This window comes from Chelonoidis abingdonii, chromosome 23 (genome assembly GCF_003597395.2).
Source record: "Chelonoidis abingdonii isolate Lonesome George chromosome 23, CheloAbing_2.0, whole genome shotgun sequence".
NCBI lineage: Eukaryota > Metazoa > Chordata > Testudines > Testudinidae > Chelonoidis > Chelonoidis abingdonii.
In genome coordinates, this window is record NC_133791.1 from 20,802,182 (window position 1) to 20,829,157 (window position 26,976).

Sequence of the window (26,976 nt, forward strand, 5' to 3'; positions counted from 1 at the left end):
CTGATGGACTTGCCATCAATAAAGAAGAATAAAAATTCAAAGCAGTTCTTTTGGAAAATTAGCTCCTTCTTCGGTCTCTCAAAAAAGCCAAACATACTATGCAGATCTAAATAAAATACTTTCCATGGCTCAAATACTTGTTTCTATTCTACTATATCTATGATTTAATCTGAGGTGCTTAAAATGCAGTTTCCAGGTCAGTAAAACAAGAGACGGAAAATCAACGCGGAATCACCACTGCAAGAGATATCCTCCAGCAATTCAGTGCAATGAAATCTTTGCTAATTTGTTTTATACTCACATTGCAACAATCTAGCACTCTTTTCTCAATGAACAGTATTCACAAAATCACCTCTCTTTGTTTAAAAACAGCTGTTTAAATCTCAGGAATTTCAAAACACTACAAACATTAATAGAAGGGGATATTGCAATGTACCCCACAGAAAAATCAGCCAGCATTAAAGGATATTAGAAAGAAAGCAGAAGGAAATTCCAAGCTCCTAATCTACAAACGAAGAATATTTTCAGTCTATTTGAAAGCCAAGAGAGCTAGGTAAGGGCTCATGAGACACATGGTTTAAATCTAAGGGCTTGTCCAAACCCGTTTATTACATTTTAAGTAGTGGTGTATTCAGTTACATCACTTGAGAGACACTCAAACAGCTGCAACATACAAATGAAAATTACAATGAGCAATATATGAAGGTTTGGATATAGTCCAAAATCGTTCAGTGCCAGAAGATTGAAAGAACCTTTGTGCTGATCAGAGAAAAGAGTGGGTAAAAATAGTCTGCTATACCTTTCTCCAACTGGTTCCGTCCCTTCCCCAGAGAGGAATCTTATTCCTGGTTGATATAGACTGGCAGGAATGCACACATCCAGTCAACTTAACTGAAACTAGTTAGTAAAGAATATTGTGAAACTTTTGCAATCTGCCACTAGGAAAACTAAAATCCTTTACAGTCCTCCTAGTTATCGAGGTGGGCTTGTCAAGTCAAAAGCAGATCTTTTATTCTATGATTAAAGAGCAGCTACGAAGGACATCAGAATACACAGTTAGGGGGAAAAAACAGAATGATACACAGAGTGCAAGGAAATTATTCACTGATAACCAGACTATTCAGAAGAATCTGTGCATGCTAGTCATCACTCTCTAGAAAAAGTAGTTGACTTTCTGTTGGGAAAAAAAAAAGGTTACTAAACAATAACTGCAAAAAGAACAAGGAGTACTTGTGGCATCTTAGAGACTAATAAATTTATTTGGGCATAAGCTTAAGGTGCCACAAGTACTCTTTGTTTTTTTTGCTGATACAGACTAACACGGCTACCACTATGAAACCTAAACAATAACTGGTTCTTCAAGAATTGTCAGCATAGATCCATACTCAAATGTGCATACACTTTCACCACCAAAAGTAGAACCCTCTACAATGCTCTGACCATTGAGGCAGCATGATCGCTCACAACACCAAATGTTCAGATCCATTTAAACAGAATCCATGTCGAAGATGCTGAAGAAGAGAGGATGGAGAATGAAAATGTGCATCTATACTGACATTCTTCACAAGAAACCACAGATATTGTCAAATTACATCTTTTGAGTACTGTCAGTACTGAAACCATTCTGAGATTAAACATCAGTAACAATGCACAAAGAATGCAGATCTGAGGTCAACTAATTAAAGACTGCAGGATCATTCACCTAAACTGAGCATTAAATCTGGAAGCCAAGTCAAGAGATTACTACTGTGTAGATACAAGAATTGTGTGCCAGGCAGCAGCTTTACATAATTCAATTATGTACTTCTGAGACATGTAGAAACAGCTATGGACTTGTTGGAATGTGGTTTGAGACCCTCAGGTACTGAAATAAATGTAAAATCATAGCAGATTATTAAACCTAATCCATTAGGGCAATACCTGGGTAGAGTCAGCCTACACCCTTGGACATCTCACCATAACCCTTACAAAAATCTAGTCCCAAGTGTGACAGAGTAGGGAGTATTAACCTGGTAATGTTGCATGGGAGTTTTACTAGTTTACCATCTGCCTTAATACTAGATGGTGGTGGAATATAAGGGTGTAACTTCACTGAGGGATGGTACTTGACCGCCAGCACTAACTTGAGCCCAGGAGGGAATTGGGGCCAGGTTATACCTTCTGCCCCGGAAACTGGACAAAGACTGGAGGAGGAGCCAGGATGTGTGGCTGGGTGAGACTGCTGGAGGGAGTTTCAGTTTGGAGCTGGCTGAGGGGTCCTGTTTTCTACAAGCTGTCATCTAATAAACCTTCTGTTTTACTGGCTGGCTGAGAGTCACGGTGACTCGCAGGAAGTGGTGGGGGGGGTGCAGGGCCCTGACTCCCCCACACACTGTGACACACTGTGACACCAAGTCATGTTTACATGGCGAGTTACTGCACAGCAAACCTGGCTGTGAATATACCCTGTACCAGCTTGCTGCACAGTAATTCACCACGCGGACAATGATATAGTGCAGTCAAAGTCTGGGAGTGGGGCTTCACATACTACAAATGACTAAATTGCACTCCAGGACTTTCACTGTGTTATGACAGCATCCACATGGTGAGTTACTGAGTGACAAGCTGGTGTGTTGTTGATTCACACCCTGGCTAGCAATACAGTAACTCATTGTGTAGACAAGCCCCTAGAGCAGGGGTGGGCAAACTTTTTGGCCTGAGGGCCACCTTTGGGTATGGACATTGTATACCAGGCTCACAAAATTAGGGGTTGGGGTGCAAGAGGGTGTTAGGACTCCGGCGGGCTCTGTGGTGGGGCCAGAAATGAGTTCAGGGTGTCAGAGGGGGCTCTGGGCTGGGGCAGGGGGAGTAACATGCAGCGGGGTGAGAGCTCCAGCGCAGGTGCTGGGGTGGGGCTGGGGATTAGGGGTTTGGGGTGCAGGAGGATACTCCGGACTGGGACCAAGGGATTCAGAGGGTAGACGAGGGGATCAGGGCTAGGGCACAGAGTTGGGCCACTGGAGGAAATCAGGGGTGCAGGCTATGGGTGGTGCTTACCTCAAGCAGTTCCCAGAAGCAGCGGCATGTCCTCCCCCCCAGCTCCTATGCAGAGACATGGCCAGATGGCTCTGTGCACTGCCCTGTATCATAAGCCTCTTTCCCAAATCTGGACCTTAGCGTCCAAAATCTGGGTGCTTAGCATGAACCTCCAAGCTTAATTACCAGCTTGGATCTTATCTCGCTGCCACCAACCAGGAATCAGTGCCTGGTACACTTGAGCCCCCCAAAACCTTCCCTGGGGAACCCCCAAGACTCAGATGCTTTGAGTCTCCAACAAAGGGAAATAAACCACTTCCCTTCCTCCTCCCTCTCCCACCCAGACTTTCCTCTCTGGGCTAACCTGAGAGTATTGATGCAATCTCTTTACATCACAATACCAAGAAGCATGTCTCCTTTATTCCACAAAGAGACAAACCCCAAATACAAGGAAACAGAGATGATCCTATCTCTTCCCCCTCCCACCAACTCCCTGGTGCTGCAGAGCTTACCCTCCGTAGATCTAACACAAAGAGAATTCCCTCCCCTTGTTCCTGAACCTACCCAGAGAGAAAAACTCAAACAAGTCTTACAAAGAAAACTTTATATTAAAAAAAAGAAAGAAAAAGACATAAGAATATAAACTCTGCATCAAGATGACAATACAGGGCTATTGCTTATGAAACATTAACCCTTAGCTATCTGTTTATGACACCCTGTCGTTAGGCACCACCCCCGCAGCTTCTGGAAGCGGTGGCATGTCCCCCCTCTGGCTGCTATGAGGGGGTGCAGCACCGGCCAGGGGGCTATGTGTGTTGCCCTGTCTGCAGATGCCGCCCCTGCAGCTCCCACTGCCTGCTGTTCCTGGCCAATAGGAGTTGCAGAACTAGCGCTTGGGGTGGGGGCAGTGTGCGGAGCCCCCTGGCTGCCCCTACGCATAGGAGCCAGAGACGGAACATGCCGGTGCTTCTGGGAGCCATACGGAGCCACGGCACAAGCGGAGCGGGGCAAGCCTCAACCCACTTCCTGATAGGAGTCCAAGGGCCAGGTTAAAAAGCTCTGATGGGCCGGACATGGCCCGTGGGCCATAGTTTGCTCACCCCTGCCCTAGAGGGCTTGTCCTGTCCAGCTAGTAAATATGGACCCTCTTAACATCTAAGATATACAACCTAACTTTTCCCAGAAAAAAATGTGCTTGGGGGAGGGAGGATGTATTGATTTCAACTCATTCAAGCAGAATTTAGAAACTATTTTAGGTAAGAATGAGTGTGAACAAAAAATACATTGTCTCCTTATGAAACAATGTATAAGAAGGGTCAGACATCAAAGCCTGCAGTTTACTGACTCTTCTTGCTGAGATTACAGTAATTCATAAGTTTTGTATTGGTGACACCTTTCTGACAGCAAGCCTTTGCCTGTGATCCCCATTATGAATTAAAAACACATTTTTTATATTTAACTCTATTATAAATGGTAAATTTATAACCCTACTGTTTAAAATGAACTTACCTTTTCTCACCACTTTTAAATTAAGACTAAAACACATTTTCATTTAATTATTATTATAAGGAGAAAAGATTTTTTTTTTAACTATATACTGTTTAATAGTGAGGGAAGGGGGCGTGAAGAAACTTTGCCAATATTACTTTTCACAGCAGATTTAGTGGCCCATTGCCACCCTTACTTCTGCGTTGCTACTGGAGTTGGCACTCCCTTCAGAGCTGGATGCAGAAGTAAGGGTGGGAATGTGGTGCTAAGTCTTCTGTGAAAAGTAATGTTTGTATATTACTTTTCACAACAGACCTGATAGCTAACTAGGAGGCTGTGAAAAGTGGTATTTCTATATTTGTTAATATCACTTTTCACAGCCTCCCAGCTCTGAAAGCAGTACATTTAAAATTTAGCATTTTAAACAAGAGGCCCACAAGGCCACCCCTGCCTGCGTCTCTGACTGCTAAATTATAAATTATTGGGGGGGGTTGCCAAACTCAGTTTAACGCAGCTCTTCAGCTGCTGAAGTCCTTTAATGTTGTCTCAGTCACACCTTTTTAGTCTCAAGACAACAAACATGTGCGCATGATACTACAATCCCCAGAATCTAATTTCATTAAAGTGATGATAATACATATATATTTTGTTTAGGAACAAAGATCGCTTCATTATATGTTTACAATATTTTTTGAAGTAAATACACTACATTGCAACGGAAAGGTGTAATTTTCTAAAACGCTAGTTTTAAATTATATAAGTTATAGCATTTGCTCTCTGCATGTACTCATGACCCCCCACATAATAACCTTGCACACCCTGAGCAGTCACAACCCCGAGTTTGAGAACACCTGTGTTAGGAGTAATGCAGTCTTTAAAAATCTTTTGAAAGTTTGGTGACTATGAAGGACTAAATTAAAATCCCATTGATTCATGCAATGATGAAAACCCATCAATCAGGCCTTTCAGAAATCCTTCCCCCCTCTCTTTAAGCTTTTAATCCTCAAAAATCGTCTCTGAAAGCTTTACGGTTCAGGAACAAACAGCATTATGTACAATCAGAGAGTTCTTTCAGAGTACCATTCCCTGTCATTTACCCATAACAAGCTCAGGAGATGCTTATAAAGAACTATGCTGTCTTCTAATTGGGCAACAGGAAGGGAGCTACTTACAGTGAGGGTAGAAAAAAGGAGGAAGTGGCAGAGGGACTAATCCATAATTTAGCCTTGGACATGCTGTAGACCAGGGGACGGCAACCTTTCAGAAGTGGTATGTCGAGTCTTCATTTATTCACTCTAAATTAAGGTTTTGCGTGCCAGTGATACATTTTAACATTTGTAAAAGCCTCTTTCTGTAAGTCTATAATGTATAAGTAAACTATTATCGTGTGTAAAGTAAATAAGGTTTTTAAAAAGTTTAAGAAGGTTTACTTAAAATTAAATTAAAATGCAGAGCCCCCCAGACCGGTGACCAGGACCCAGGCAGTGTGAGTGCCACTGAAAATCAGCTCACGTGCTGCCTTCGGCACACGTGCCATAGGTTGCCTACCCCTGCTGCAGACAGTAACATTAACACAATGTAGAGGAATGACAACATTGCTACAGGTTGTCTGCAACCTTCCCATGAGAGTCTCATTAATAATACTAATCCTATGCCCTTCTGTAGCAAAAGCCTGAAAAGCATTTACCATTATTTAATAGCTGCTTTCAACTACCTGAAAGGGAGTTCCAAAGAGGATGGATCTAGACTGTTCTCAGTGGTAGCAGATGACAGAACAAGGAGTAATGGTCTCAAGTTGCAGTGGGGGAGGTTTAGGCTGGATATTAGGAAAAACTTTTTCACTCAAGAGAGCGGTGAAGCACTGGAATGGGTTACCTAGGGAGGTGGTGGAATCTCCTTCCTTAGAGGTTTTTAAGGTCAGGCTTGACAAAGCCCTGGCTGGGATGATTTAGTTGGGAATTGGTCCTGCTTTGAGCAGGGGGTTGGACTAGATGACCTCCTGAGGCCCCTTCCAACCCTNTTATAAAAGAAACCTCTCATCTCCCCTAGGAGGTAAGTCAGTATTATGTTATTAAACACATTTTACAGAAGAAGAAACTATGGCATAGAGGTAAAGTGTGGGCCCTGCGGTCACATGGTGAGTCCATGGCAAAGATGAGACTGAAGAACACGTCCTAACTTGTGTTCCCTCTAAACTGGGTGACTGCTCAAGAATCAATCAAGTGCTGCGTATTTGATTAGCAAAGATGTGCACAACCGGTGACGTGTGCAGGTGCCCCTCCTCCTGCTGTTCTGGAGCCAAGTTGCTCCTGCCCTCTGCCTTGGAGGCCCCTGGCCAGCTGCTCCCAGGAACCTCCTGCTTGCTGTGCAAATGGGTGGGGGGGGTCCCCCTCTCCCCACCTCCACCCTGTCCATGTACCCCATTTCCACAGAGCAGGGAAGGGGGGGGACAATGCTCGGGAGCAGGACGGAGCTGCCGGCAGCTGCTGCAGACTGAACAACGAACCTTCTGGTGAATGCCACTGTGCTTAAAGAGACAGCACATGGTCTCTCATAGATTTCCCCAGCAGCCAACACACACACAACTCTGTCTCTCACACATATAAACACTTGTCTCTGACTCTCTCTCTCACTCTCACACACACGAGTGTCTTTCACCCCCACCTCCCAAAACCTACTTGTATTATTGTTGCTGTTGTAACTTCTTGGTACTTTCTGCAATCCACATATATTCTGTGTAATTTTATTCTTTCAATATGCTGTTATTTTAATTTCTTGCCTGATATATGCATTTCATAATTTTATTTCTCTCTTATGCTTAAATTTAATTCTTTGAGTAGTGAGTTCTAAAATGCCTAACCTGTCCTGGCTGGAATAATTACTCCTATGTAACTTTTTAAAAATATATATCTGGGTTTTTTGGTTTCTACTGGTGGCATGCATCCACACATTACCTCAATATTGGTAAACGAAACAAAATTCATTCCTCTCGTGGATGGAAAAAATTAGAGGGAACACTGGCCTTAACGTCCATTCTTCTGCTCTAACTCATTTGACAATACTCCTTCCAGAGTGAAGGAGAGAACCCAAGATTCCAGACACCCAGTCCCCTGTTCTAATTGTCAAACACTTCTTCCATACCACAGTACAGAATGGCCAACAGCAAAGTTGCATTACACAGAGACAAGGTATACCGATGTGGCTGCTACATAAATTTCAATTGTTCAGTAGCAGTCCACATTTTTCTTACCAAAAAGACCACTATGGAAGCACATTCTGGGATGATCAGTCAGATTTAGAAGTGGAGGTTACTTACCTGTAACTGGAGGTTCTTCGAGATACATGGTCCCTATCTGTATTCTACTGAGGGTTATATGCCTGCACCATACATCCAGAGCTGGAACTTTTGAAAACAGTACTGTCCTTTGGTGCACGCACGTGCTGTTGCTGTGCCTCATCGTTTAGAACGAGGTAATAAAGGGCAAAGTAGACCGACCACACCCTCAGTTCCTTCTCCATCGCAAACTGAAAAGATCCGCAGCAGGGGGAAGGAGGGCAGGACTGGAATACAGATAGGGACCACACATCTCTAAGAACTTCCAGTTACAGGTAAGTAACCTCCTCGAGTGACGGTCCCTATTGTATTGCACTGAGGGTGATTCACAAGCAGTACCTACTTAGCAGGAGGCTGCGAGGAACCATGGAATAGAGAACAGCCATTGCATAGTTTTGCACCAAGGACTAACGTCAAGAAAAAGGATGCATTCAAAATCCACGTGGCCACTCTATATCTGTCCATGAATGGCGTGTCGTGAAGTGTGGCTGTAGTCAAGGCTTGCATTCTCCTGGAGTGGGATCATGCCCCGATGGTGAAGACTATCCTCATAATTGCTAGAGTGTAATGCACCCCGAAACCCATTTAGAAATCCGCTGAATGGAGATGGCTTGCCTCTTAATCCTTTCCACTATAGTGATAAACAATCTAGGGGACTCCTGAACAGCTTCATCCTTTGCAGATAAAAGGCCAGGGCCCTATGGACATCAAAGGAGTGAAGGTGTGGTTTCTCCACTGAAGCATGTGGCTTTGGAAAAAAGGCAGGTAAGTGTATGGGGTTGGTTGAGGTGAAAGTGGGAAACAACTTTCGGCAGAAACATGGGATGCAAGCATAGGAAAATGTTGTCCTTATAGAGCATGGTGAAGAGGGCGGAGAGGTTTACCATCACGGCCCCCAGTTTGCCTATCCTTTTTGCAGAAGTAATTGCTACAGTAAAACTTCAGAGTTACGAACACCAGAGTTACAACTCAGTAGTCAACCACAAACCTCATTTGAAATCAGAATTACACAATCAGGCAATAGCAGAGACCAACAACAACAAAAAACAAAATAACAAAAAAAGAAAATACAGTACAGTACTGTGTTAAACAAACTACTAAAAAAAAGGGAAAGCAGGATTTTTCTTCTGCATAAAAGTTTCAAAGCTGTATTAAGTCAATGGTCAGATGCAAACTTTTGAAAGAACATTTTATTCACAGTTAACATTTCAGAATTACGAACAACATCCATTCCTGAGGCGTTCGTAATTCTGAGGTTCTACTGTACCAGGAAGGCAACCTTCATGGAGAGGAGACACAGGGAGCAGAAGGCCAGAGGTTTGAAGGGCAATTTCATCAATGTTGCTAGGACAAAATCGAGGTCCTGAGGTCTCACTGGGGAGCGATGGATGGAACAGGAGGATACATTTGTTATCAGGTCCTTCCAGAACCTAGCAGTCAAGGGGGAGCAAAGACAGAGTGCCCGTCCACAGAGGGGTGGAACGCGCTAATAGCCACTACACCCACCTTGATGGAACTGAGAGCGAGTCCCAACACTCTCAAGGACAGGAGATGGTCCAAGAGTAGAGGAAAAGACCTTTCTGCTGGGCCCAGGAGGTGAAACATTTTCACTTGGCTTGGTAGGACTGCCGCATGGATTCTCTCCAGCTACTCAAGAGGGCATCACGCACTGCCAATGAACACTCCCACTCTAGCAAAGATGCCCATAAAAAACAAGGAGGAAGGAAGCATTTGCAGATCGGGAAGTCTGATCCTGCCAATGTGCTGTGTGAGCAGTTCCAGAAACATCACTGGCAGAAATGGAGAATGCTTTGACAGGCAGAGAAGATGGGGAAACCCCAACTGGCAGGGCCAGAACGGGATGATCAGCATGACCATCGCTCTTTCCCACTGAACCTTGTGGATGACACGGGGCAGGAGTGGTGATTGGGGTGGGGATGGTAAGGTGTAACTGATTTGGCCCAACCAGCAGATAACTAGGGCATCACTGTGGGAATGCGCCCAAAGCCCTCTCCTGGAATAGTACTGGATGCATTTGCTATTGGCATGGGAAACACAGAGATCCCTGGTCAGAGTCCCCCAATGGTTGAAACTATCTGTGACTACTGAGTCGTACAGCTCTCATTCGTGGTCAGCCAAGAAATTCCCACTGACACATCCACAATCACATTCTGAGTCCCCAGGAGGTAAGCCGCTAACAATAGGAGACTGTGTGCAATGCACCATTCCCAGAGGTGAACTACATCTGCACAAAGCACTGATGACTTTCTGATACCTGGCTTTTTTGCATAACAAAAGGTGGTGGAGGTGTGTGACATGACAGAAGCAGACATACAGGAGAAATGCAAGTCATGCTCTCCTTACTACTCAAAGCAATGCGTCTGCAATGATCATCATGCTTTGGGAGGAGGCAGTGCGTGGAGCCCCATAGCTCCCCCAGCCTAGGAGTCAGACCTGCTGCTGACTGCTTCCAGGGCACAGTACGGTGTCAGAACAGGTGAAGACTAGGCTGCTTTAGCTGGGTAGCACCACCAACGGGACTTTTAATGGCCCAGTCGGCAGTGCTGACCAGAGACACCGCAACCCATTGCCTTACATTATGCGACCCAGTACAGGGTCACGACCCAGTGGTTTGAAAACCACTGCTCTAGAGCGTTTGAGGGAGTGCAGGGAATAATCAGTCTTCTGGTTGAAGAGGTGAGACTCATTGAAAGGGAGGTCGTCAAATGTGTTCTGTACCTTCCATACGAAGACAGATAAATGCAACCAGGATTCCCTCCTCATGACGATCCTTGTGGCCACAGTGCGTGAAGAATATGGATGTTGCTGCCTGGCCCATTCAGTAGCAGCCTGAATAACCAGGGGTGGGGGGAATGGAAGGCAGAGAGGAAAACAGCACCCCAATTCCTTAAAATCCTAAAAACTATCATTAAGACTAAAACTACTACAATAGCAACAAAATACAATATACACAAGAGTAAAAGCAGTCTTTTTCTGTATTTAGGAAATGCATCACAAGAGATGCGAGAACAGAAGAGGCTCCAATTCGGACCATGTGGTAATGAGAAGGAACTGAGGGCGTTGTCAGTCCATCCCTCCCTTTACTGCCTCGGTTGAAACCATGAGGCAGAGCAAAGATGCATGTGCGGCCCAATGGATATTACTATAGATGAACATAATTTGTTGAAAAAGAGTCAACATGGTTTTAGTAAAGGGAATTCATGCCTCACCAATCTACTAGAATTCTTTAAGGGAGTCAACAAGATTGTGGACCAAGTGGATCCAGTAGATATAGTGTATCTAGATTTTCAGAAAGCCTTTGACAAGGTCCCTCACCAAAGGCTCTTACGCAAAGTAAGCTGCCATGGGATAAGAGGGAAGGTGCTCTCATGGACTGGTAACTGGTTAAAAGATAGGAAACAAACGAAGGTATAAATGGTCAGTTTTCAGAATGGAGAGAGGCAAATAGTGGTGTCCCCCAGGGGTCAGTTCTGGGACCAGCCCTATTCAACATATTCCTAAATGATCTGGAAAAAGGAGTACACAGCGACGTGGCAAAATTTGAAGATGATACAAAATCACTAAAGATAGTTAAGACCCAGGCAGACTGCGAAGAGCTGCAAAAGGATGTCTCAAAACTGGGTGACTGCAGAACAAAATGGCAAATGAAATGTAATGTTGATAACTGCAAAGTAATGCACATTGGAAAGCATAATCCCAACTATACATATAAAATAGTGGGGTCTAAAATAGCTGTTATCACTCAAGAAAGAGATCTTGAAGTCACTGTGGATAGTTCTCTGAAAACATCCACTCAGTGTGCAGTGGCAGTCAAAAAAGCAAACAGAATGTTGGGAATAATTAAGAAGGGGATAGAAAATAGGTCAGAAAATATCATGTTGCCTCTATATAAATCCATGATACGCCCACAACTTGAATACTGTGTGCAGATGTGGTTGCCCCATCTCAAGAAAGCTATGTTGGAATTGGAAAAGATTCAGAAAAGGGCAACAAAAAAGAGTAGGGGTATGGAACAACTTCCGTATGAAGAGAGATTAATAAGACAGACTTTTCAGCTTGGAAAAGAGACGGCTAAGGGGAGATATGATTGAGATCTATAACATCATGACTGGTGTAGAGAAAGTAGATAAGGAAGTGTTGTTCACTACTTCTCATAACACAAGAACTAGGGGTCACCAAGTGAATTTAATAGGGCAGCAGGTTTAAAATAAATAAAAGGACATATTTCTTATAGAATGGACAGTCAACCTGTGGAACTCCTTGCCAGAGGATGGCGTGAAGGATAGGTCCATCAATGGTTATTAGCCAGGATAGGTAGGAATGGTGTCCCCAGCCTCTGTTTGCCAGAAGCTGGGAACGAGCAACGGGATGGATCACTTACTTGTTCTGTTCATTTCTTCTGGGGCACCTGGCACTGGCCACTGTTGGAAGACAGGATACTGCGCTAGATGGACCTTTGGTCTGACCCAGTAGGGCCATTCTTATGCTCTTACTACTTTCAAAAGCTCTCGCTTTGGATGTATGGCATACAATAGGAATAAAATAGGGACCATCAAAGAAGAAATAGATTTTGTTGAATAAGACTGTCTAGTCTGATTGTGGCTTCCTAAAAATGTTATCTCCACCCCAAAAGGAAAGGTCATAGTCCTAGTTTCCTAGGTTTAATGGAACAAGGAACCAGTAGATATTTCAGATTCAGGTAAGGAATCTGACCTTTTCTCTGGGAGAGGATATCTAGAAGAGTTAGGAGAAGAAGAAACTCTACTGTCAGGTCTAGAATGTACAAACCTGTATGGTAATGAGCTCTTTTCAGTAATGCATGAATGCTCTTTTACTTTATTTTTCAGATGATTCTGGAAATAAGAAATAATCACAGAAAATACATAAATAAATTTCTTGCTCCAGCCCAGAAAGAAGGGAACCAAAATTCCCCACCCCCTTCCCACCCTACTTTCTGGAACAAAATTTCTCTGTCACTGAAAAAATATCTGCTGTGCTCCTCCTTTGTAAAAGTAGTATTATATTACTATATCCCTGAGACACCATATATGCTGGACAGTATAACTTCTACTCAAGTCATCCTCTAAAATATTGCCCTTGCCTAGGAGATAAATAGGTGTGATCAGGTGATGAATACAATATCTCTAAAGCCAGATTTATTCTTGACACGGCAGCTTGCATCAAATTCCACCTGCACTGTGAATATAGCAAGTAACTGTGGTATTGTCCACTATCATCTGCACCACTCTCCAGTTTGTTAGAACAAAAGCTCTGAATGGCAGAAGAACAGCTATTAATTCTGGTACATAGACTCTTAGACTCATAGGTCAGAAGGGACCAATATGATCATCTAGTCTGACCTCCTGCACAAAGCAGGCCACAGAACCCTACCCATCCTCTTCTATAACAACCCCTAACCTATGTCCGTGTTATTGAAGTCTTCAAATTGTGGTTTGAAGACCCCAAGCTGCAGAGAATCCACCAGCAAGTGACCCCTGCCCCACGCTGCAGAGGAAGGTGAAAAACCTCCAGGGGACTCTTGCCAAAATCTGGCCCTGAGGAAAATTCCTTCCCGACCCCAATAGAATGGTGCGATCAGCTAAACCCTGAGCATGGTGGGTAGAGACTCACCAGGCCAGCACTCAGGAAAGAATTCTCTGCAGTAATACTCAGATCCCATCTCATTCCAACATTCCCCTATCACAAACCATCTGAGCGACTTATCTTGCTGATAATCCAGATCAATATGCCTCAATTAAACTTTTCTATCATAATCATTTCCCTTCGATAAACTTATTCAAGCTTAGTCTAAAGCCAGTTATTGTCTTTTGCCCCACTACTCCCCTTGGAGGCTGTTCCAGAACTTCACTCCCTCTAATGGTTAGAACCTTCGTCTAATTTCAAGTCTAATTCCTTATGTCCAGTTATTACCCATTGTCCTGTGTCTACATTTAGACTTATCCAAATAATTCCCTTCCTCCCCAATATTAATCCCCCTGATATATTATTATAGGAGCAAGCATATTCCCCCGAGCGCTTCTTTTTGCCAGGCTAACAAGCCCAAGCTTTTGAGTCTCCTTTCATTAAGACAGGTTTCCTTCCTCTCCATCGTCCCTAGTACTGCCGTGCTCTGGAACCTGTTTCCAGTTTGGAATTCATCCTTCTTAAACATAGGGAGGACCCGAACTGCAACCACATGTATTCCCAGATGAGGTCTCGACCAGTGCCTTATATACGGAGTAATATCACCGTCCTTTATCTTTGCTGGATACCTCGCCTCATGCATTCTAAAAATCCGCAGTTTTTTTTTTAACGGCCATATCGCATTGGCGGCTTCCTAGTCATTTTCCTGCGATCAAACCATACTCCAAGGTTCCTTCTCCTCCTCTGTTGTTTAGTTCCAACTGATGTTCCCAATTGTATATCTAAAATTCTTATTTTACTTAATCCCTTAAGTGCATTAGCCTTCACTTTTCACTATTAAATTTCGATCCTATACTATATACTCCAGTTTACTAAAGGGCTCATGCCAGATCTTCCTGTATGGATCCCAGATCTCCTTCTGCTGTGTTAGCAGTACCCCCAGCTTTGTGTCATCCGCAAACTTTATTAGCACATTCCCGCTCTTTGTGCCAAGTGTTTCCAGTACAAAAAAGAGTTAAATAGATTGGTCCCGAAACCGATCCTGAGGGAACTCCCTAGTAACTCCTTCCAGCCTTGGACAGCTTCACCCCTTCAGTCACAACCCCGTTAGAGACTCCCCTTTAACCAGTTCCTTTCCATCTTACAATTTCATATTTCGATGCCCCTTCTTTTCAATTTAACTAACAATCCCCAGGTGCGGAACCTTGTCAACTATTGCCTTACTGAAATCAGGTTAAAATTATCTACTGCATTTCCTTTGTCTAGTAATCTGTCACTTTTCGAAGAAGGGAGATCAGGTTGGTTTGGCACGATCTACTTTTAGTAAAACCCATGTTGTAATTGTCCACAATTATCATTGATCTCAATGGCCCTTAACTACTTTCTCCTTCAATTTTTTCCAAGACCTTACTTACTACATAGTCAAACTAAAACAGGCCTTAGTCTTCGGATCACCTTTTTTTCCCCTTTCTTGGAAGTAGAACTATGTTAGCATTCTCTAGTCATTACGGTTACAACCCGCTGAGTTTACCGATTCAATTAAATTTCTTGCTAACGGGCTTAGAGATTTCATGTACCAGTTCCTTTAATATCTTGGATGGAGATTGTCCGGGCCCTCATTTATTGTCCCATTCAAGCTGTTCAAGTTTGGCTTCCACCTCAGATGTGTATATCCACCTTCCATTATCCTATTCCCGTTTTATCATCCTATCCATTCATTCCCTAAGTCTCTCATTAGGCCTTAGTTAAGACTGAGCAAATACTTATTTAGATATTGGCCATGCCTAGTTACCTTAACCTCCATTCATCCTCAGTAGCTATAGCGTCCCACTTCTTTCTTGTGTTTCTGTTTTTCGTATATTATGTAGCTATATAGAAACCCTTTTACATTGGTTTTATTCCCTTTGGCATAGGTCCACCTCTACGCAGCTCTTTAGCCGTTCCTTCACTTATCCGTACATGTTCTGACCTCACATAGGTAGCTTCCCTTGTAATTCACCTTTTCTTTCCACTCCTTGTAGCTTTCTCTTTTGGCTTACATCATCTCTCTGAAGATGCTTGGCTCATTCAGCTTGTTCTACAACTCCGCCTATGTTTATATTTCCCCTTCTTGGGATGGCAGGCTCCGATAGTTCTGCAGCTGCGACTTAAGTAATTCAGCCTCCTCCGCAGTAATCCACAAGTTCTGTCAGTCCGGATCCACTTCCCGTATTAATTTCCTTAACTCTTTAAAATTAGCCCTTGAGAAGTCAAAAACCCTAATCCCCAGATCTATTTTTGTTTATTCCTTCCATTCTTTAGTGTGAACATGAATAGCTCACGGATCCACTCGACAAGGTTGTCCCCTGCAACCATTTCTTCTACAAGGTCCTCACTGCTCACCAAAACCAAATCTAAAATGGCATTCCCTCTTGTTGGTTCTTCAACTACCTGGTGAAGAAATCCATCTGCTATCACATCCAGAAAAATCTGAACCCTATTATTCTTGCAAGCACTTGTCCTCCAGTCTATATCTGGGAAGTTGAAGTCTCCCATGATCACACATTTATATGTAATCTAACTTCTGCAAGTTTCTGCAAACTTATATTATCAATCTATTGAGATAAACACTCAGTTGGGATGGATGTATACGACACTGTAACTCAGGCACTGTCACTACTGAGGATTAAGTATCAAATTGGGATATATACACTGCCTCTAATCATTAATGTCGAGACCTCATCTCAAGCCTGGCAAATGGTGAGCAGGCAGCATGACACTAACTCCAGAAGTCTCAAGAAGTAATTAATTGTATTTCTTATGATTCAATTAAATTAGTAGTATATATTATCTTCTGAAATCTGTCCTGTGGGAGATATGCAGCGGTTATTACATTATTATGACAATTGTAGAACAAATTAATAAGTTATACAGTAATAAGTCATCAGGAACTGATGGAATTCACCCTAGAGTTCTGAAGGAACTCAGATATGAAACTGCAGAACTACTAAATATGGCATTTAACCCATCGCTGAAACAAGCCTCAGTACAAGGTAACAGGAAGGTAGCTAATATAATGCCAGTTTTTAAAAAGGGCTCCAGAGGTGATCCTAGTAATTACAGGCTAGTGAGCCTAACTTCAGTATCAGGCAAATTGATAGCAACACAAAAAGGACAAAATTGTCAGACACATATAGAAACACAATTGTAGGATAAGAGACTTTTGTATAGGGAAGTCAAGCCTCACCACTCTATTATAATTCTCTGATGATATCAACAAGCATATAGAAAAGGATGATCTATTTGATAGGTTTAAACAGAGACTGGGAATGGTTGGGTCTATTTTGAATCTATTTCCCTATGTTAAGTTCTCCTCATACCTTCTATGGGTCATCTCAATTATCACTTCAAAGGTTGTTTTTTGTTTTTGTTTTTTTTTTCTCCTGCTGATGATGGCTCATTTCAATTGATTGGACTCTTCCAGCTGGCATGCGTACTTCCACCTTTTCATGTTCTCTGTATGTATAAATATCTTCTGTCTGTGTGTTCCATTCTATGCATCCGAAGAAGTGAGCTGTAGCCCATGAAAGCTTATGCGGAAATAAATTTGTTAGTCTCTAAGGTGCCACAAGTACTCCTGTTCTTTCTACTCGATACTGCTCAAAGTAGGACCAATCCCCGGATAGATTTTTGCCCCAGATCCCTAAATGGCCCCCTCATAGATTGAGCTCACAACCCTGGGTTTAGCAGGCCAATGCTCAAACTACTGAGCTATCCCTCCCCCCGTGGGAGTCATGGGATAAGAGGCCCTCTCATGCATCAGTAAATGGTTACAAGACAGGAAAAAAGGGTAGGAATAAATGGACAGTTTTCAGAATGGAGAGCAGTAAACGGTGGGGTTATTCCAAGGATCTGTACTGGGACCTGTGCTGTTCAACATATTCATAAATTATCTGGAAAAGGGAAGGAACAATGAAGTGGCAAAGTTTGCAGATGATAGAAAATTATTCAAGATAGTTAAGCTACCTTGCAAACCTGACTACAAATAGTTGAATGGGGATCTCAGAAAACAATAAAATGGCAGAAAAAATTCAACACTGAATACTCAATGGAAAAAATAATCCCATCTACAAACATCTAGTGATGGTTTCTAAATTAGCTGTTACCACTCATGACTGGGATCTGTCGGAGAGGAGGTACGCTAAGCGCTGCATTAGGGGGACCGTGTTGGTGAGTATCTGAGTGTCTGTTGCAGAGACAGTTTCTCAGTTTCACCATGTGCTTGATTGTTTGAAAAGTGTGAATTATTCCAGGTGTGCTTTATTCCAGGTGGGCCTTGAGTGGGCCTGACTGTTATAAAAAGGCAGTGAGCTGCGAATCAGCTGAGCGGCGAACAGAGGAGAGGCTAACAGAGGGAGTTTGACTGTGAGTTCCCTGGGGAAAGCCCACTGACACTGTCCTCTTGCAGACTTCTCTGAGAAGTTACTGGAACAGCCGAGGAAGCTCTTAAAAGGAAGGTAATATGGATGATGAGCGATCAGCTGTTGATACCTGCAAAGGATGTGCCATGTTTGTCTTTCTTCCACAGGACAGAAGTGACTTTGTACGAAGTGCAAGCTGGTCTCCATATTGGAAGAGAAGATTCAAGGTCTGGAGAAACAAGTATCAACCCTGCATTGCAAGAGAGAAAATGAAGATTTCCTGGACAGACGTCAGGATACACGTCTACAAACACAACATTCTGAAGAAACAGAGAAGGCTGCACAGAGGGGACAGAAGGACGGTAAAGAAATTTGGCAGCATGTGCCTCCAGAAGAAGAAAGAGAAGCGTCCATTTACCAGTAAAGCAGATACAGGCGAGCAACCATTTTCATGTTCTCTCCACAGGTTCTAATGCGGAGAGTGGACTAGATGATACATCTCAGGGCAGGGAACAGAAGGAGACTCCACCGACTAGAAGGCATGAGATGCACTGTCCTACGGATGGGGGTTCCAACCACAGCTCCCGAGAGAAGGAGGTGGGTGGTAGTCGGGGACTCCCTCCTCAGGGGGACTGAGTCATCTATCTACCATCCCGACTGGGAAAACCGAGAAGTGTGCTGCTTGCCAGGAGCTAGGATTCAGAATCTGACTGAGAGACTACCAAGACTCATCAAGCCCTTGGATCACTTCTGGATGTAGGCACCAATGATACTGCCAAGAATGACCTTGAGTGGATCACTGCAGACTACGGAGCTCTGGGAAGAAGGTTAAAGGCGTTTGAGGCGCAAGTGGCGTTCTTGTCCATCCTCCCTGTGGAAGGAAAAGGCCCGGGCAGAAACCATTGAATCGTGGAAGTCAACAAATGGCTATGCAGGTGGTGTCGGAGAGAAGGTTTTGGATTCTTTGACCATGGGATGATGTTCTAAGAAGGAGGAGTGCTAGGCAGAGATGGGCTTCATCTAATGAAGAGAGGGAAGAGCATCTTCACAAGCAGGGTGGCTAACCTAGTGAAGAGGGCTTTAGAATCATAGAATACCAGGGTTGGAAGGGACCTCAGGAGGTTATCTAGTCGAAGCCCCTACTCAAAGCAGGACCAATCCCCGAACAGATTTTTGTCCCAGATCCCTAAATGGCCCCCTCAAGGATTGAACTCACAACCCTGGACTAGAGTACTGTCATGGACGGATATAAATTGTTCAGGAAGGACAGGCAGAGCAGAAAAGGTGCGGAAGTTGCACTGTATGTAAGAGAGCAGTATGACTGCTCAGAGTTCCAGTATTAAACTGCAGGAAAACCTGAGAGTCTCTGGATTAAGTTTAGAAGCATGAGCAACAAGTAGGGTGACCAGACGTCCCGATTTTATAGGGACAGTCCTGATACTTGGAGCTTTTTATTTTTATTTTTTATTAAAAAAATATATGCGACTGGATAGCGTAGCGGTTAAGAGCGCCGCCCTTTGATACAAGAGACCGGGGTTCAAATCCCAGTTGGTACCCAACTTTCCAGTAGGGGTCCTTCGGCAAAAGACCCCCTAACGCTTCAACTGCCTACCTCAAATATGAGAGTGACACGAACTAGGAGAGTCATGCCGGCTCGGACGTTGCCCGCATTAACAAGGGTCCACGCCAGAGTTGAGGAACCAGGACAATCTGACGAAAGTGGGCTACTGGAACAAACCATTCATGGATGAGACAAGAGACCTGGATTGATGGAATGCTACTACAACAGTAGATATGAGAGGGATATATGAAACGTATGAGAGGACTATGGATGGACAAAGACCCTACATCCACACTTACTGAGAAACGCTAGTTACCAACGCTTCAACATTAGTAAAGAGGAAGCTGCTCTCACAGCTTGGGACCAGGACCAACTCCACATTACATCCCAGGACTCAAGAAGACCTGGGAAGAACAAGTGGATGTGCAGCCACACCTGAAGCAGAAACTTCACTGCCACCCCTCCATTGCAGAGCATCAGCAGCTGATATGAGCATAAGATCATGGAGAAATAGCTACAGTCAATCCTCGAGACGATTAAAAAAGCTCCAGTGGAGAAGTACCATCAGATAGTATGTAGAAGATGCCGAATAGAGCCCTCATGACAATCCCTACTCTACACGTAACTCAAACCAATGAACTGGTATACGCTACAGCCTCTGTAATCCTGGAGATGCTTGCTACACGATCAAGAACAACAGTATGTACTCACCCTGGAAAATGAGGTTGGAGGATAAGATTAAGGCGACTCAGAGAGAAGTTAGTCAGCTGGGTGAACTTATAGAAGGGTGTAGAGATTAAGGATAAGACTCGGCTACTGAAAAAATACAAGGGCTGACTCCATCTGAAGCCCTAGAACTGCTAAACAAAGGCTCACAGCACTGGCTACCAGGCTAAGGAGATACATAGAGAGGCAGAGGCCAAAAAAGTAAATGCCCTGTTCTCCAAAGAACCATCCCAGGTGTACTCCCAACTGCAGTGCAACAACACAATAACAGCAGAAACTGAACAGTACTGGAAGAACATATGGGAGAAGAGAAACTCATAACACCAGTGCAAAGTGCTGGAGGGCCTGAGCACAGCAATCTCCAGAACAGAATCCAATCACCATCACAGTAGAGACATCCAGCAGGGTCAAAACAGAAGAGCTGGTATAGCACTGGACAGACATGATCCACACCTACTGGCCTAAAGAAACTAACAGCAGCTGCACATGAACCCTAGCAGCACAGATGAACCAGCTGCTAGCACAGGCTCCACCCAAACTGGCTAACACAAGTGAAGGACAGTGCGTGATCATGGAAAGACCTGCAAGGGAAACAGAACGGCCAATAACCTGCCTCCCCACAACATGGAAAGTCCTACTCAGGCATCATAGCCACCAGCTACAGGACCCATATGGCCAGTACATGAGCACAGCTAAAGGGCATTGGGAACAATATCAGAGGCTCAAACACCATTGCTCATAAGAATGAGCGTCGCCCAAGACTCAAGTCTAGACGACCAAATCTGAAGCAAGCCTGGATTGACTCAGAGAAAGCCACGACTCAATGCCGCACACGTGGATCTGTGAATGTCTGGCGTATACGAAGTCACAGGACACTTAAGACCTTCCTCAAGAACCAATGGGACTATGGAAGTCACTCACAGGCAGCTGCACAAGTGCATCGTGCGCATATACCAAAGTGATTGCACTGTCCCGCTGCTGTTCGCATAGGCTAAAACCCCTCAGCCAGATAATTCCCACAAGGGCACTGGATACGGGTACAAGGTTCAGGAGTGGAACTACCATCAGCCACCTTCCTCTACATGGATGACATCAAGCTGATGCAAGAATTGAACGAGACATCGACTCGCTAATTCCACTGACACGATTCTACAGTTGGTATTGGGATGTCATCGGCACTGGAGGTGTGGCCGGATCGTAAGTGAAGAGAGGGAAGTAGTCAAGACTGATAGGGTGAAACTATTCAGCGGCCACATAGCAGACATGACAGACCAGCTACAAGTACCTTGGCGCCACAGCTCAGCATGGAAACCACAAGAGAGGCAGGAAGAGAGCACATCCAAGTTATCACACCACAAGAAGACAGGTCCTGAAGCCAGCTCAGTGGAGAAGAACAGATCCACGCCATCAACAGGATACGCCCTAGCGCTGGCATCAATACCCTGCGGGTATAGTGGAGCTGGCAAAGAAGAGGACATAGAGGCGCCGATTTGAAGAACCGGAAGCTCCTCACCATGCATGGATGGCTTCACCCCAAAGTCCTAACACCAGAACTGTATACAACCGAAGAAGACGGCGGGTTGTGAGCGTCAAAGCCACTGTCCTGGGATGAACCTGGAACATCCAGGAGTACAGCATTGTAAGGATGCGCCCAAAGATGAAGCTGCTGAGAGAATGCCTGAGGCAACAGCAGACATGGAGGAAGACCAAGCAGACAGAATGTCATGTGCAGACAAGACCCTGCATGGGATGTACCATCTACAGATCAGCTGAGGTGGCTGACAATTGGAAATCATCAGTGGCTGAAAAGGCTGGACTAAAGACAGCACTGAGGACTGATCATAGCAGCACAGGAACAGGCCCTGAGCACCAGATCCATTGAAGCAGGGGTGTACCAACTAGATGAGGACCCAAGGTGCAGACCTGTGCAGAGAGGCCTCAGAGACCAGCTTCCAACACCATAGTGGCAGTGTAAGATGCAGGCAGGAACAGCATACACGTGAATCGGCACACAATGGCTGGCTTGTGTACAGTGAACCTCTGCACAGAGTATGGCATAGACCTCCAAGACCAGATGGAGATTTCCACAGAAGGTTTGGAGAACAGCAGGGCTAAGATTCTGTGGGACTTCCAGATCCGGACGGACAGGCCGATACTGGCCAATTCAACCAGACATCGTGAATTAGACAAGGACCAGAAGACAGCGGGGTGATAGATATAGCATGGCCAATGACAGCACATGCAGGAAGAGGAATACGAGAAGTTGAAGAGTACCAGGGCCTGAAAGAGGAACTAGAGAGGATGTTGGGAAAGTAAGGCCAAAGTGGTCCCAGTGGTGGAGGAGCACTCGGGACTGTGACTCCTTAAGCTGGGTGAGTGGCTCAACAGATCCCAGGAACAACATCAGAGTTCTCTGTCCAAAGAGTGCAGTGCTAGGAACAGTTAAGATACTGCGCAGAACCCTCACACTCCCAGGCCTCGGTAGAGGACCCGAGGTGAGGAAGACACATACCACCCACAGGGGTGAAGGGGAATTTCATTTTATTTTTTGATGGCTCTATTACCACCACCCCACTGTCCTGATTTTTCATACTTGCTATCTGGTCACCTTACAACAAGGGTGAATATTGGTGGTGCGAATCTATTATAAGACCACCAGAAACCAGGGGGATGCAGGTGGACAAGGGCTTTGCTTCAGGCAACTAAACAGAAGTTACCTAGATCACACGGCCCTGTTCTCATTGGGACTTCAGATCACCCTGATATCTCTGGGAGAGCAATACAGGAGTGCACAGTCAATCAGGAAATTTTTGAAAAGTGTAGGGGGACAATTCCTGGTGCAAGTCAGTGCTGGAGGAACCCAACTAGAGGCAGAACTCTTCTTGACTGCTGCTCTACCGAACTGTACTTTAAAGAAGTCCTTATGAGTTGCAGGAAAAAAAACATCTCATGGTAGGAAAGAATAGTAAAATATGGCAGGCGGACCGCTTGGCTTAACAGTTAGGAATCCTTTGATCATAAATGCAAAAAGAAGCTTTACAAGAAGTGGAAGACTGGACAAATGACCAGAGGAGTATATAAAAATATTGTCAGGCATCAGGAGTTCAGCTAGCAAGAGATGTTAAGAGTAACAAGAAAGTTTCTTCAGGTATGTTAGCAACAAGAAGAAAGTCAAGGAAGTATGGGCCCCTACTGTAATGAGGGAGGCAATCTAATGACAGGGATTGGAAAAAAGGCTAATGTACTCAAATGATTTTTTGCCTCTGTCTCATCGACAAGGTCAGCTCCCAGACTTACGCATGGCAGCAAAGCATGGGAGAGAAGGTTAACCAAGCCCTCTGTGGGAAAGAAGTGGTTAGGGCTATTAGAAAAGCTGGACGAAGCACAATGTCCATGAGGCTCCGTGCCACTGCATCCGAGGGTGCTAAAGAGTGTGGCGATGTATTCCAGAAGCCATATGGCCATTATCTTTGAAAGAACTCATGTTTGATCGGGGGATGACCAGGATGACTGGAAAAAGGCTAATGTAGTGTCCATCTTTCAAAAGGAAGGAGGAGGATCCGGGAACTACAGGCCCAGTCAGCCTCACCTCAGTCCCTGAAAAAATCATGAAGCAAGTCCTCAAGGAATCAATTCTGAAGCTCTTAGAGGAGAGGAAAGTGATCAGGAACAGCCAGCATGGATTCACCAAGGGCAAGTCATGCCTGTCTAACCTAATTGCCTTCTATGATGAGATAACTAGGTCTGTGGATGAGGAAAAAGCAGTGGATGTGTTATTCCTTGACTTTAGCAAAGCTTTTGATATGGTCTCTCACCGTATTCTTGCCAGTAAGTTAAAGTAGTATGGGCAGGATGAATGGACTATAAGGTGGATAGAAAGCTGGCTAGATCACTGGGCCCAATGTGTAATGATCAATGGCTCCATGTCTAGTTGGCAGCCAGTATCAAGCGGAGTGTCCCAAGGGTTGTCTTGGGGCCGGTTTTGTTCAATATATTTATTAACGATCTGGAGGATGGAGTGGACTGCACACTCAGCAAGTTTCCAGAAGACACTACAGACGCTCCCCAACTTACACAAGCATTCCAGAACGCCTTGTGTAACTCGAATATTGCGTAAGTCAGAAATGTATATCTGACAATTACACACACACACACCAAAAAAAAACAACCAAAAAAACCAGACCACCTCCTATTTCTAGCTTACTGAACTTTTTCCATAAGTGCGGATTTGCATAAGTCGGTTTTGCATAACCTGGGGGGCGGCTGTAAACTCAGAAGCATGGTAGATACGCTGGAGGGTAGGTGTCACGGAGTGTGGGGGAATCAAGGCCCTGCACCATCACTTCCTGCGATTCACCATGACTCTCAGCCAGCCAGTAAAACAGAAGGTTTATTAGACGACAGGAACAAAGTCCCAAGCAGGGCTTGTAGGTACAACCAGGACCCCTCAGCCAGGACCCTCTGGGGGGCAAAGAGCTTAGACCCCAGACTTGGGGTTCCTTGCGTCTTCCAAGCCAGCCCAAAACTGAAAGAAACACCCTTAGCTGACTCACTCCCCTTCCCCCAGCTCCTCCTCTCACCTTTGTCCAGTTTCCCAGGCAAAGGTGTCACTTGACCCCCACTCCTCCTGGCTCAGGTATTGTCCCTCAAATAAAGTCATCCCCCTGCTCTCCCATCCCCAATGCAGACAGTCCCAGTAAAACTAGACGGCATTCCCAGGTCAATCCACCCCGCTCTCTACTGTGTCAGATCTCTCTCCCCTTCAAGACTGAACTGAGCGTGGTCACTCTGATCAGTAACCTGGGGAGGTTCAGGGCCCCCTCTCCGGGACAACACATCCGCTATCATGCTGGCATTTCCCTTCACATGGACCACATCTATGTCAATCTTGCAGGAGCAAGCTCCACCTCAGGACCTTGGCATTGGCTCCTTTCATCTGGTGTGGCCAGGTCAGGGGGAAGTGGTCAGTGTACACGGTGAAGTGTCACCCAAATAGATATGGCTCTAGTTTCTTAAGGACCCACACCCTGGCCAGGCATTCCTTCTCGATGGCTACATAGTTTTGCTCCCGGGGTAGCAATTTCTTTCTCAGGTACACGATGGGGTATCTCTCCCCCTTTTCATCATCCTGCATTAGCACTGCCCCCAATCCCGTGTCTGAGGCGTCGGTGAACACCATAAAGGGCTTGTCAAAGTCTGAGTTTGCCAGAACCAGGCCACTGACTAGAGCCTCCTTCAGCGCACAAACAATACAGAAATCATGGGTTAAGCAATTAATTAATAGGCAGCAGGATTAATACAAACAAGAGAAAGTACTTTTTCATACAATTAACCAGTGGAACATATTGCCATGGGATGTTGTGATGGCCAAAAGTATAACTGGACAAAAAAAAGGAATGAGATAAGTTTATGGAGGATAGGTCCATCAGTGGCTACCCCATGCTAGGGGCAACCCTAAATCTCTGGCTGCCAGAAGCCGAGAGGGAAAGGTGGATCATTCCATCTGCCCTGTTCTGTACACTCCCTCTGAAGCTCCTAGTCAGACACAGGATACTAGGCTAGATAGATGATTGGATCTGACCCCATATGGCAGTTCTTATGTTCTTATTCACAGGAGCTACCAACAATTTAGTTAACCAAGTTAAAGCAAGTATCTGGAACAAGAAAGATGACTGAAGGTTAGAACATAGAGAAAAAAGCAAATATAGTGCCCATATTTATAAAAAGGAAGAAAGAGAACCTAGGGAACTACAGACTGGTCAGCCTCACTTCAGTCCCTGGCAAAATCATGTAGCAGGTCCTCAAGGAATCCATTTTGAAGCACTTGAAGGAGAGGAAGGAGATCAGAAACAGTCAGCATAGATTCACCAAGGGAAAGTCATGCCTGACCAACCTGATTGCCTTCTATGATGAGATAACTGCCACTGTGAATATGGGGAAAGCGATGGATGTGATATATCTTGACTTCAGCAAAGCTTTTGATACGGTCTCCCACAGTATTCTTGCCAGTATTCTTTAACTTTAAAGAAGTATGGATTGCATGAATGGACTATAAGGGGGATAGAAAGCTTAAAGCATGTGTATTTCCTGGCTAGCTTGTTGGGCTCAACGGGTAGTGATCAATGGCTTGATGTCTAGTTGGCAGCTGGTATCAAGTGGAGTGCCCCAAGGGTTGGTTTTGTTCTATCTCTTTATTAATGATCTGGATGATGGGATTAATTGCACCCTCAGCAAGTTCGCAGATGACACTAAAATGGGGGGAGAGGTAAATACACTGGAGGGTAGAGATAAGGTCCAGAGTGACCAAGACAAATTACAGGATTGGGCCAAAAGAAATCTGATGAGGTTCAACAAGAGCAAGTGCAGAGTCCTGCATTTAGGAAGGAAGAATCCCGTACACTGCTACAGGCTTTGGACCGACTGGCTAAGCAACAGTTCTGAAGAAAAGGACCTGGGGACTACAGCGGACAAGAAGCTGGATATGAGTCAGCAGTGTGCCCCTGTTGCCAAGAAGACTAACGGCATATTGGGCTGTATTAGTAGGAGCATTGCCAGTAGATCGAGGGAAGTGATTATTCCCCTCTATTCAGCACTGGTAAGGCCACACCTGGAGTATTGTGTCCAGTTTTGGGCCCCACACTACAGAAAGAATATGGACAAATTGGAGAGAGTTCAGCAGAGGACAACAAAAATGATTAGGAGGCTGGGGCACATGGCTTATGAAGAGAGGCTGAGGGAACTGGGGTTATTTAGTCTGCAGAAGAGAAGAGTGAGAGAGGATTTGATAG

At 44.7% G+C, this 26,976-nt stretch overlaps 1 protein-coding gene across 21 annotated transcripts in view; it reads right to left on the minus strand.

Moving 5' to 3' along the window:
• The window catches only part of EIF4G3 (eukaryotic translation initiation factor 4 gamma 3), a 499,287-nt gene that overhangs the window by 325,179 nt on the left and 147,132 nt on the right, over positions 1–26,976 (minus strand). The gene's annotated exons all lie outside the window — the stretch shown is intronic.